Here is a 10,046-nt window from a genome sequence, read left to right as displayed (position 1 = left end):
GTAAAGATATATAAATATATAAATATTATATATATGTATATATATATAAATCACTAATCAATATGAAAAATCAGATAAACAGTAATACAGTTGCATTGAGGGACCTCAATACCTCACTGGCACAAATATGCAGATCATCTAAACAAAAAATCCACAAAGAAATATCATAGCTGAATCAAACCTTTGAACAAAGGGACCTAGTAGATATCTATAAGGTGTTCCACAACACTCCACAGCTTTACAACAATAGAATACATATTCTTCACACCAGAACACAGGACTTTCTTCAAAACAGACAACATACTAGCTCATGATTAATTCAAAGAAATTGAAATTATCCCATGCATATTATCAGATAATAATACAATAAAATTGCAAATAAATGCTTAAGAACTTCATATATACATGGATATTAACTAACACCCTCCCAGACAACCAATGGGTCATGGATTAAGTTAAACACAATATTATACAGTTTCTACAAATAAATGATAACACTAGTATGACGTGCTGGTACTTATGATATACAATGAAAGCAGTCCTACAAAATAAATTTATAACAATGAATTCCTACATCAGAAAAATGGGCCCAGCTCAAATGAATAACCTAATGTTGAACCACAAGCTTTTAGGAAAAGAACAATTTAATCCCAAAGCTCATGTGAGGAAAGAAATTATAAAGATCAGAACAGAAATCAATGCAATTGAGACTAAGAAAACAATACAAAGAGTCCATGGATCAGCGAGTTGGTTGTTTGAAAGATAAAATGAAATAGACAAGTTCTTAGACAGCCCTATCCAAAAAAGGAAAGAAAAGATCCTAACCATGTAATTAGGAAATGAGAAAAAAAGGAGAAGCAAGATATATCATGTACAGGTACAAATTTGCTATGATGAATGTTAGTATTATGTGTATCTAAAACGTACCAATAATTTTTTTTATACTGGGTATCAAACTCGGGTCCTTGGACTTGCAAAGCAGGCGGCAGCACCACTGAGCTAAATCCCCGGCTCCACCAATAAATTATTTTTTAAAATGAAATGAAAAGGATGAAATCACAATGGATCCTGCAGAAATCCAGAAAAATCAATATCTACTTTGAGGAATTGTTCCCTAATAAGATAGAAAACTCAGAAGAAATGGACAAATAGATGCATATATATTACCAAAGCTGAATAAAGAAGATAAAAAAATTCTAAATAACCCAATATCAGACAAGGAAATTGAAGTCATAGAAGAAAGTACCAACAAAGAAAAGCCCAGGTCTCATGGATTCACTGCTGAATTCTACAAAAACTTTAGAGAAGACATAATGCTATTCTTCCTCAAACTCTTTAATGTAATTGAAAGAAAAGAAACACTCCCAAAATCATTACTGGAAGCAAACATTACCCTGATAACAAAACCAGAGAAAGATCAAATCAGAGAGAGAGAGAGAGAGAGAGAGAGAGAGAACTATAGGCTAGTCTCCTTAGTGAACATAGACGCAAAAATCCTCAATAAGATACTGGCAAACAGAATACAGCAAATAAAAAGATTATATATCACGAAAAAGTAGGATTTTTTTCTAGGTGTGCTTCAACATACATACATAAATCAATAAATGCAATACACCACATTAATAGAACCAAGGAACACCACATGATCATCTCAAAAGATGCAGAAAAAGTATCTGACAAAAAAGTTCAACGCCTATTCATGATAAAATAGCCTACAGAAAATTGAAATGAGTCTCTTTTTTTGTTTTTTTGAGAAAGGGTCTTGCTATTGCTGTCATTATTTAGTCCAGGCTGGCCTCATGGTGATCCTCCTGACTCAGCCTCCATAGTGCTCAGATTATAGGAATGTGCCACCATGCCTAGCAGAATAGAAGGTCATTATCTCAATCTGATAAAAGCCATCTACTACAAACCAGCAGCCAACATCATACTAAATGGACAAAAACTGAAAGTTTTCACTTTAAAGTCAAGAACAAGACAAGGATGTCCACTGTTACGACTCTTATTCAATAGAGTTCTGGAAACATTAGCCACAGCAATTAGACAAGAGAAAGAAATAAAAGGAAGAAGGAGGGCTGGGGATTTAGCTCAGTGGTTCCACCACCTGTCTTACAAATACAATGACCCAAGTTCAATCCCCAGTACCAAAAAAAAAAAAAAAAAAAAAAAAAAAGGAATAAGGATAGGAAAGGAAGAAGTTAAATCACTATTTGCAGATGACAAGATACTCTAAGTAAAAGACCCCAAAAACTCCACCAAAAGACTTCTTGAATTGATAACCAAATTTAGCAGCCTAGCTGGATACAAAGTCAACACTCACAATCAATAGCCTTCTTGTACACATATAATAAACTCACTGACAGAGAACTTAGGGAAACAACACTTTTCACAATATCATCCAAAAAAATTGAAATACCTAGGAATCAATCTAATGAAGGAAGTAAAAGACCTTTACATTGAAAACTATGGTACTCCGAAAAGGAGATTGAAGAGTATATCAGAAAATGAAAAGATATCACTTGTTCTTTGAAAGGAAGAGCTAATACAGTGAAAATGGTCATACTTCCAAAATTGTTACACAGATTTAATGCAATCCCAATCAAAATCCCAACAGCATATCACACAGAATTAGAATAAAACAGCCCTAAAATTCATTTGAAACCTGAAGAGACCTACAACAGCAAGGGCAATCCTGGGAAACAAAGTCAAGAAAGAGGACATCATAATCACTGACTTGAAATTATACTACAATGGTACTGTGATAAAAAGCATGGTACTGGCAAAAGAACATACCTGAGGATCAATGGAACAGATTAGAAGATGAAGAAACAACTCCAGACACACTCAGGCACCTTATCTTTGACAAAGGAACCAAACACCTCCAACTGGAAGAAAGATTGCCTCTTTAGTAAATGGTGCTGAAAAAACTGGCTTTCCACATGGCAAAGATTGAAACTAGACCTTTATTTTTCATCACGCACTAACCTAAAATCGAAATGGATCAAAGATCTTAGTTTTAAAGCAGAAGCACTAAATCTGCTGGAAGAGAGTATAGGTAGAACATTTGAGGACATAGGAGAAGGCAAAGACTTCATGAACAAAACCCAAACCACTGGGGAAATACTATAAAGAATCAACAACTGGGACCTCATCTTATTAAACATCATTTACACAATGAGAGAAACCACCAACAAAGAGACAGCCTACGACACAGGGAAAAATTTTTACCAGCTATTCATCAAAAGGCTACTATCCAGAATATATAGAGAGCTCAAAAAAATCAGACCCCCCCTCAAATTTAAAGACCCAGTCCCAAAATGGGCATCTGAAATGAATAGACCCTTCTCAGATGAAAAAGAAACAGCAAATAAATATATGAAAAATGTTTAACATCACTGGTCATTCAAGAAATGCAGATGAAAACAACTCTGAGATTCCTTCTCACTCCAGAAAGAATGGCTATCAAGAATTCAACCAATAACAAATAATGGACGGGCTCTGGGGGAAAAAAGAACCCTTTTCCACTACTGTTGTGAGTGTACACTGGTGCAGCCACTGTGGAAATCAGTGTGGAGATTTTTCAAAAAACTGAAAGCTAGAGGTTCCATTTGACTCAGCTATTTTCCTTGGTATCTTCCTAAAAGTACTAAAAACATCTTACCACAGCGATATACGCACACCCATATTTATAGTGACACGGTTTGTAATAGCTAAACCTTGGAAACAGCCCAAATGTCCATCAACTGACAAATGGATAAAGATGTGGTATTTTGTATACAATGGAGTACCATTCTGCCATAAAGAAGGATGAGCTTCAGACATTTATAAATAAATGGATGGACCTTAAGACCATACACTTAAATGAAATAAATCAGACACACATGTTTGAGTACTGCCTGGTTTCTGTGGTGTGAGAAACCAAAAGTGGGAATGAAGACTACAATGTATACTAGATATTGGGAAATAGGAAGCAAATGTTCTAGGAAGGGGAGCAAGGGAGGAGAGAGGAAGACAGTAAGGAAGGGACAAGGAAAATCGGAGGAAATAGAAAGGAAATATGGAAACAAAGCTTTCATACATAGGGAGGGAAGAGAGCTTGAGGGGAGGAGCAGAATTGGAAAAAAGAGGTGGGATATATCATGTACAGGAGCAAATTTCCTACAATGAATATTATCATTATGTATGCCCAAAATGCATCAATAAATGTTTTGCTATTTAAAATGAAATTAGGGCTGGGGATTTTGCTCAGTGGCTCCTCCACCTGCCTCACAAGCTCAAGGACCAGAGTTCAATCCCCAGTACAAGCAAAAAAAACAAAACAAAACAAAAAATAAAATGAAATTTAAAAATCTCAATGTTAAATCCACATGGAATTTTTAAACAATTATTTTTGGGTTTTTTAGAGACAGGGTCTTGCTGTCTAGAACTTCAGGCTGGCCTAGAACTCACTATGTAGCCCAGGCTGGCCTTGAACTTGTGACAATCCTCGTGCATCTGCCTCAGGAGTGGTGAGATTATAGGCATGTGCTACCACACCTGCCTTCCATGTGAAATTTAAAAGTTAATTCTATCTCAGCTGAAACAAAACTGTCATGTGTGTATTTTTTCCTTCATTGATGTTTAAAGCAGTGTTTCTCAAAGTAAGAAGTTTTTAGAAATACAGTTCTCAGGCTCCACTCCAGATCTACTGAATCAGAAACTCTGAGGCTGCGACTTGGCTATCTGAATTTTAACAAGCCCTCCTCTCGGTATGCACATTCAAACTTGAAAACAACTGGTTAAGATCAGTAAGTACACATTTTGATTAAAGAGGCCGCTGCTATAAGCATTTTTTTAATCAGATCATGTCAGTTCATAAACATCACATTGTTTGTTCTGATTCTTAGCATTATCACTAAGAAGAAAAGGTAACACTTGCTATATAAAACTCATTTCAAATTTCTTACAGAAATAAGATTGCTAATATTTAAACAGAAAAGCCATGAATATGTCACTTCTCTGAGTTGAGAGCTGTGCTGAAGTAGAAATCACAACAGAGATAGAAGCGAGAGAGAGAGAGAGAGACTGCTAAGCCTTAATAAATCTCCATGTAAGGTAAGGAATTCTTAAGCATTCTACTCTACCTCTTATCATATTACTAAGAATAAGAATAATTTATTGTGACCTTGGAAATATATCATTTCTACCATCAACCTGTAAGTGATTTTGGATTTCTGATTGGAGCTACAGTGTGCAAATACAAATTCCCCTCAACTCTCAAACTTTTTACATGAACAAGAGGGATAACTAACAGCAGGGGTCAACAGAACTGAGATCTTTCACCGACATAATTTGAACATGGTGTTCAAAATGCTTTCGAACCTAGGCGTAGCGCCACATGCCCATAATCCCAGCTCTTCAGGAGACTGAGACAGGAGGATCACAAGTTTGAGGCCAGCCTGGGCAACTTAGTGAGAAAATACAAATTGTCCCAAAATAAAAATTGCTCAATGGTACAGTGCTTGTGTCATGTGTGAGTGGCTCTGAGTTCAATCCTCTGCACTGGAAAAAGTTTTAAATTCATTCTGCCCACTGAGGGATTTCACATTAAAAATCGAGACTTCACATTTCTAGCTTCTTTTGGAAATGCGCATGTTTCTGCGACACTCAGCTATGCTTTCATGTGCAGCAATGGACTGAAACCAAGTGGCTGCTGCCCCTTGGAAATGGATCCTGCATCCTCAGCTTCCACCCTTGCCTATCCAGGTGACCTCAATTCCATTTGTGTTTTATAACTCTCAAGAAGTCATCTTTTCCTTTTAATGTTTGCGTGTTATGCTTAATGCAGGCCCTCAGCACAACCATCATTTCTCAAGGTGAGGACTGTGGCTGCCCCTGTATCTGGGTCCCCAGCACTTGCACAAGACCAAGTACACGGCAGGGGCTCGGTGGGAACTTCCTGAACGGTGGCACTCAGAAGACACAGCCAAACCCACACTGACTTTCTTTGGGCTCTGTGATTCCCACTGTGGCCTGGATCTGAGGGTGGGGAGGTGAGCCCAATTTGTTCAGCTGTGTCCATCTGGCAGGGAAAGCCATTGTCATAACAGGAAGGTGAAAGGCTGGAGTCACATGAGAGCTGCCACCTCTGCAAAGAGGTGGAGATGTGACAGCTACAGAGGCAATGGCCACATATCCCGGGGCTCTGGGTTGGGGAGGTCACTCTGCAGAGGTGAAATGGGAGACCAAAGGGATCATGGGGATAAGATAACAGTCCTGTCATAGAACAGAAGTCACCAACACAGAGCTGGACCCAAATGGTTTACAGCTCCTCTTTGTTTTCCCCATACTGACTGGAAAGATTTCAAAGCCCCTGACCCAAGGGGAGCAAGGGTGCCTGACATGGAGAGTAGAGATGCAGCTCCACAGCTTCTCCTCAGTGGCTCATTTTATGTGACTTGAGGACCAGACTCTGATGCTATGAAAGGCACTGAGGACTGGGACTTTGCCAGGTGGATCTCACTGGAAGGGGTGGCAGCCACACGGCCACCCGCTTCTGAGCTCAGAGCAGAGAGCCAAGATCAAATCACATTCACTCCCATTGCTCTTTTCCTTTCTGGTTGTGGAGCCTCCTGCAGACTAACCTCCACTGGTGGGCTTCTCTGCCACTAGGAACTTTCTCTGTAGGTGATGGTTTCTGACAAGGCCAGTTGGGATGCTGTCACATCAGATCCAGCTCCTCCTCCTCATTTGACACAAGCAGAAGGCCTAGTACTGCTGGGACAGGCTCTGCGGACAGGGCTCGTGAGGTGAGGAGACAGGGTGGAACAGTCTCATGGCCTCGGCTGACCTTAGACCTTGGACTAAGGGATCAGGAAGGGGCAAAAAGGTTTCACTAGGATGGGGACGTGGAAGAGGTGGGCAGTTCTAGAACCTTCTACCATGAATAACAATGGGTTTCTAAAGTGCCAGGATCACTCTGTGGCCAGGACAGGGACTCAGGTACTTACTAGCCACTTCTCCCCCGCTCTTTCTCGCTACCATTTCTGTTTTCATTAATTAAGCCCTATGGTACCCTCAGCTGTGGGATCTAATGTTGGGCAAAGGCCCTGGCTCCCAGGGTCTTCCCCAGGGCTTCTTCACACAAGAAACAGTAGCTGAAGGATGTCTCCTCACGTGGCTACAGAAACCCTAGCTAGGAACCACTAGATCTGTCCAGATATCACTTGGATTCTGCCTCTACTTTCCATTGGATTAGAGGGGTTGGAAGGTGAGGCCAAGGTCTCCAGGACTTCTTGTCCCATGTAATTTGCCTCAGTTCCTAGGCAGGATTTTATCTGAAAGACAGGGAAGTGACCTGCCCAAAGCAGAGGTCAGGCCAAACCTTGTGCTTCCCACCTCTTCCACCCTACCCTTAACCCAGCCTTAACCACATTTTTCTTCCTTCTGGCCAAGCACTGGTCTCCCCAGTACTAAAAAATTTTCCAAGGGGACAGCCACTTCTTCCATCCTCAGATGCCAGCGCCCTTATGCATAGACCATATCATTACCTATTATAAAATATCGAATTTGCTTGGCAGAAACATACATGTAAACATTTGCTGTAGGTTCAGACCAGTCTGGTTTGTTGTTAGGGTCTTAATAAGAGGCAGATGCAGTTCCTGCTCCGGGGACCCACATGTCTTTGTGACAAACAGTCAGAATGGAGACTTGCCCTCCTGGTTTGCACTGTTGGACAGGTGGAGTGATTTTTCATTTTTGTTATTGCTGTGATGGCTGTTTGTGTGTTTTAAAAACACATTTAAAACACAAACAGGCAGGAGAACAACTGCACAGCTGGCTACCTCTTTCAGCTACTGGACTCTAGGGCACTAAGGCCGAACCTCTCAAAGAAGGGTATAATTTTGCTGCTGTTAATGTCAGCTGACTTCCAGGAGTGCCCAGGGTGTGAGAGCCACCGGTTCAGCTTGGGCACCTTCTCCAGCATGTCCACCAGTGGGCTGAAGCAGGTTCTGTCCTGCAAGTTGAAAGCCCAGCAGGCAGACAGGATCTCGCTGACTTCCTTCCCCAGGCTGATGGAGCCCAGGACCTGCTTCATTCCTTCCCTGCCTCTCATCTGCCAGATCGAGGTCTCTGCAGGCTGGTGCTCAAAGGACCAGTCTCTTGCTTTTAGCTTGAACCACACAGTCCCAAATGCATAGATGTCTGCAGCTTTGGAGGGCAGCGCGTCCTTGTCCTTCCGAGGGGTCATCTCACGCACAATCTCAGGAGCCAGCTTCAGCTGGTTCTCACACCATCCCTCTCAGACCACCATCCAAGATCCCAAACAGCCTAAAGTCTGGGATGCCCACTTTGCCATTGTCATAAAACACAATCTTGGATTTGAGATCTTTGTGTACAATGCCCTCGGCATGCAGATAGCCCATGCCCTTGATGATCTCCTGAGAGAGTTGCCTCATCTTGTTTGATGTCCAATGATGTCTTGGGGTCCCCCACAAATGAGTGCAATGTCCCTGCCTTGCAGAAGCTGGTGATGATGGCCAGGTGAGGAGGGTTCATTCAGGTACTCACGAAAAGCACCATGCTCATGTGCTGTGTCCACTGGTAGTTCATGGCCTCCTTTTTGAACAGCTTCAGGTGGTCCTGGTTGTGGCCACAGTGCATCTGGCCCCAGGGGCCCTGCCCAATGAGCTGGCCCAGCTCTACCTGTGCAAAAGCGAAGTCCCACTGCTGCACGTACATACCGTTCTGGCTGGCTTTGTGGGAGATGGGCCCCTCCAGGGCCAGCAGGAGCTTGGAAGGTTGTCCACCTCATACTCGTCATCTTTTACCTCTGACTTGCCAGCCTCTGGCTCCTTGGCCTCCACTTCGTGAGCCTCCAACACCTAGGCTTTTGGCTGGTCAACAGATGGATACTGTCAGTGGCGTCAGGGAGCGAGGCTGCCTGTGGGAAGGCTGAAATGTCTGGGGAGCTGAACCTGCAGTCCTGCAGGCCAGGTGAGGGTTTGGGGAGTGTGGTGGCACTAGATGGATTGGATGATGTTGGGAAGGGCACTGGTGAAAAGGGCATAGAGGACATGGTGGAGGACGGGTTTCTGCTGGAGTCCAGGTGGTTCATGGCCAGAGGGTGCTAGTTCTTTGTCAGTGCCTTGGGGAGGCTTCCAAAATGGGGTTCAGCCCCTCTGTCCACCAGCTTGTTGATGTCTGAGGGGACAGATTCCTCCACAGCCAAGTTAGTGCAAAGAAGGAGATTCTACAGGCAGGGGGCTTCCTTTGTACACTTGTGGAAAAAAAGTCATTTTTAACAGTTTCTTTTTTTGCTGCTTTTAGGTTTTACCTCTATACTCTCTCATAGCCGTTTTCTTTTCTTTTTGGGCTCCTTGTCAAAAACCAATCCAAACTCTCTTTCCTTTTCCACAGACTGCACAGTTAAGTTCTCATTAGCCTGCTCCCTTTCATTCACTCTCTGCTCCAAGCTATCCACAGACTACCAGGGTAACTTTCCTGAAGAAAGCTTGCTCTCCTGCTCACAACTTTTGGGGATTCTCATCATTGTCCACCAAATTCAACTCTTTACTATGGCATTCAATGCCATTACAATTTTTCTGCACTTTTGAATTTCAGAGACTAGTAAAACTGCGAAACAAAATCTAGGCACTACCATAATTGCCACATCTCCTTTTTCTCTTACCAAGTACAGCACAGTGGAGTAACCATAGTTCCACATAAAGGTTTATATAGTTTATGAATCACTGGAAGGCTCCAAATACAAAGTAATAAGAATATAGAAATGCTAATTATCCTCAATCATTTTGTGCATATATCCAAATATCACACTAGGCCTCATGATCAGGTGCAATTGTTCTGTGCTAATCTAAATTTTTACGAAATGTTTAAGGAGAACCAGGCATGGTGACTGGCACATGCCTATAATCTCAGCACTCAAGAGGCTGAGACAGGAGAAGCACAAGTTTGAGGCTAGTTTAGGCTACATAGCAAGTTTAAGGCTATCCTGAACTACATGGTGGGACTCTTTCTTCAAAAACCAAAAAAAAAAAAAAAAAAAA

At 41.8% G+C, this 10,046-nt stretch overlaps 1 pseudogene; it reads right to left on the bottom strand.

Moving 5' to 3' along the window:
* Positions 1-7,828: 7,828 nt before the first annotated feature.
* On the bottom strand, positions 7,829-9,706 carry LOC104855455 (annotated as a pseudogene).
* Between the last annotated feature and the right edge of the window lie 340 nt (positions 9,707-10,046).

This window comes from Fukomys damarensis, unplaced genomic scaffold (assembly GCF_012274545.1).
Source record: "Fukomys damarensis isolate Sample0158 unplaced genomic scaffold, DMR_v1.0_HiC HiC_scaffold_39, whole genome shotgun sequence".
In the NCBI taxonomy this organism is placed as follows: domain Eukaryota; kingdom Metazoa; phylum Chordata; class Mammalia; order Rodentia; family Bathyergidae; genus Fukomys; species Fukomys damarensis.
This window is presented reverse-complemented; position numbering and strand designations above follow the sequence as displayed.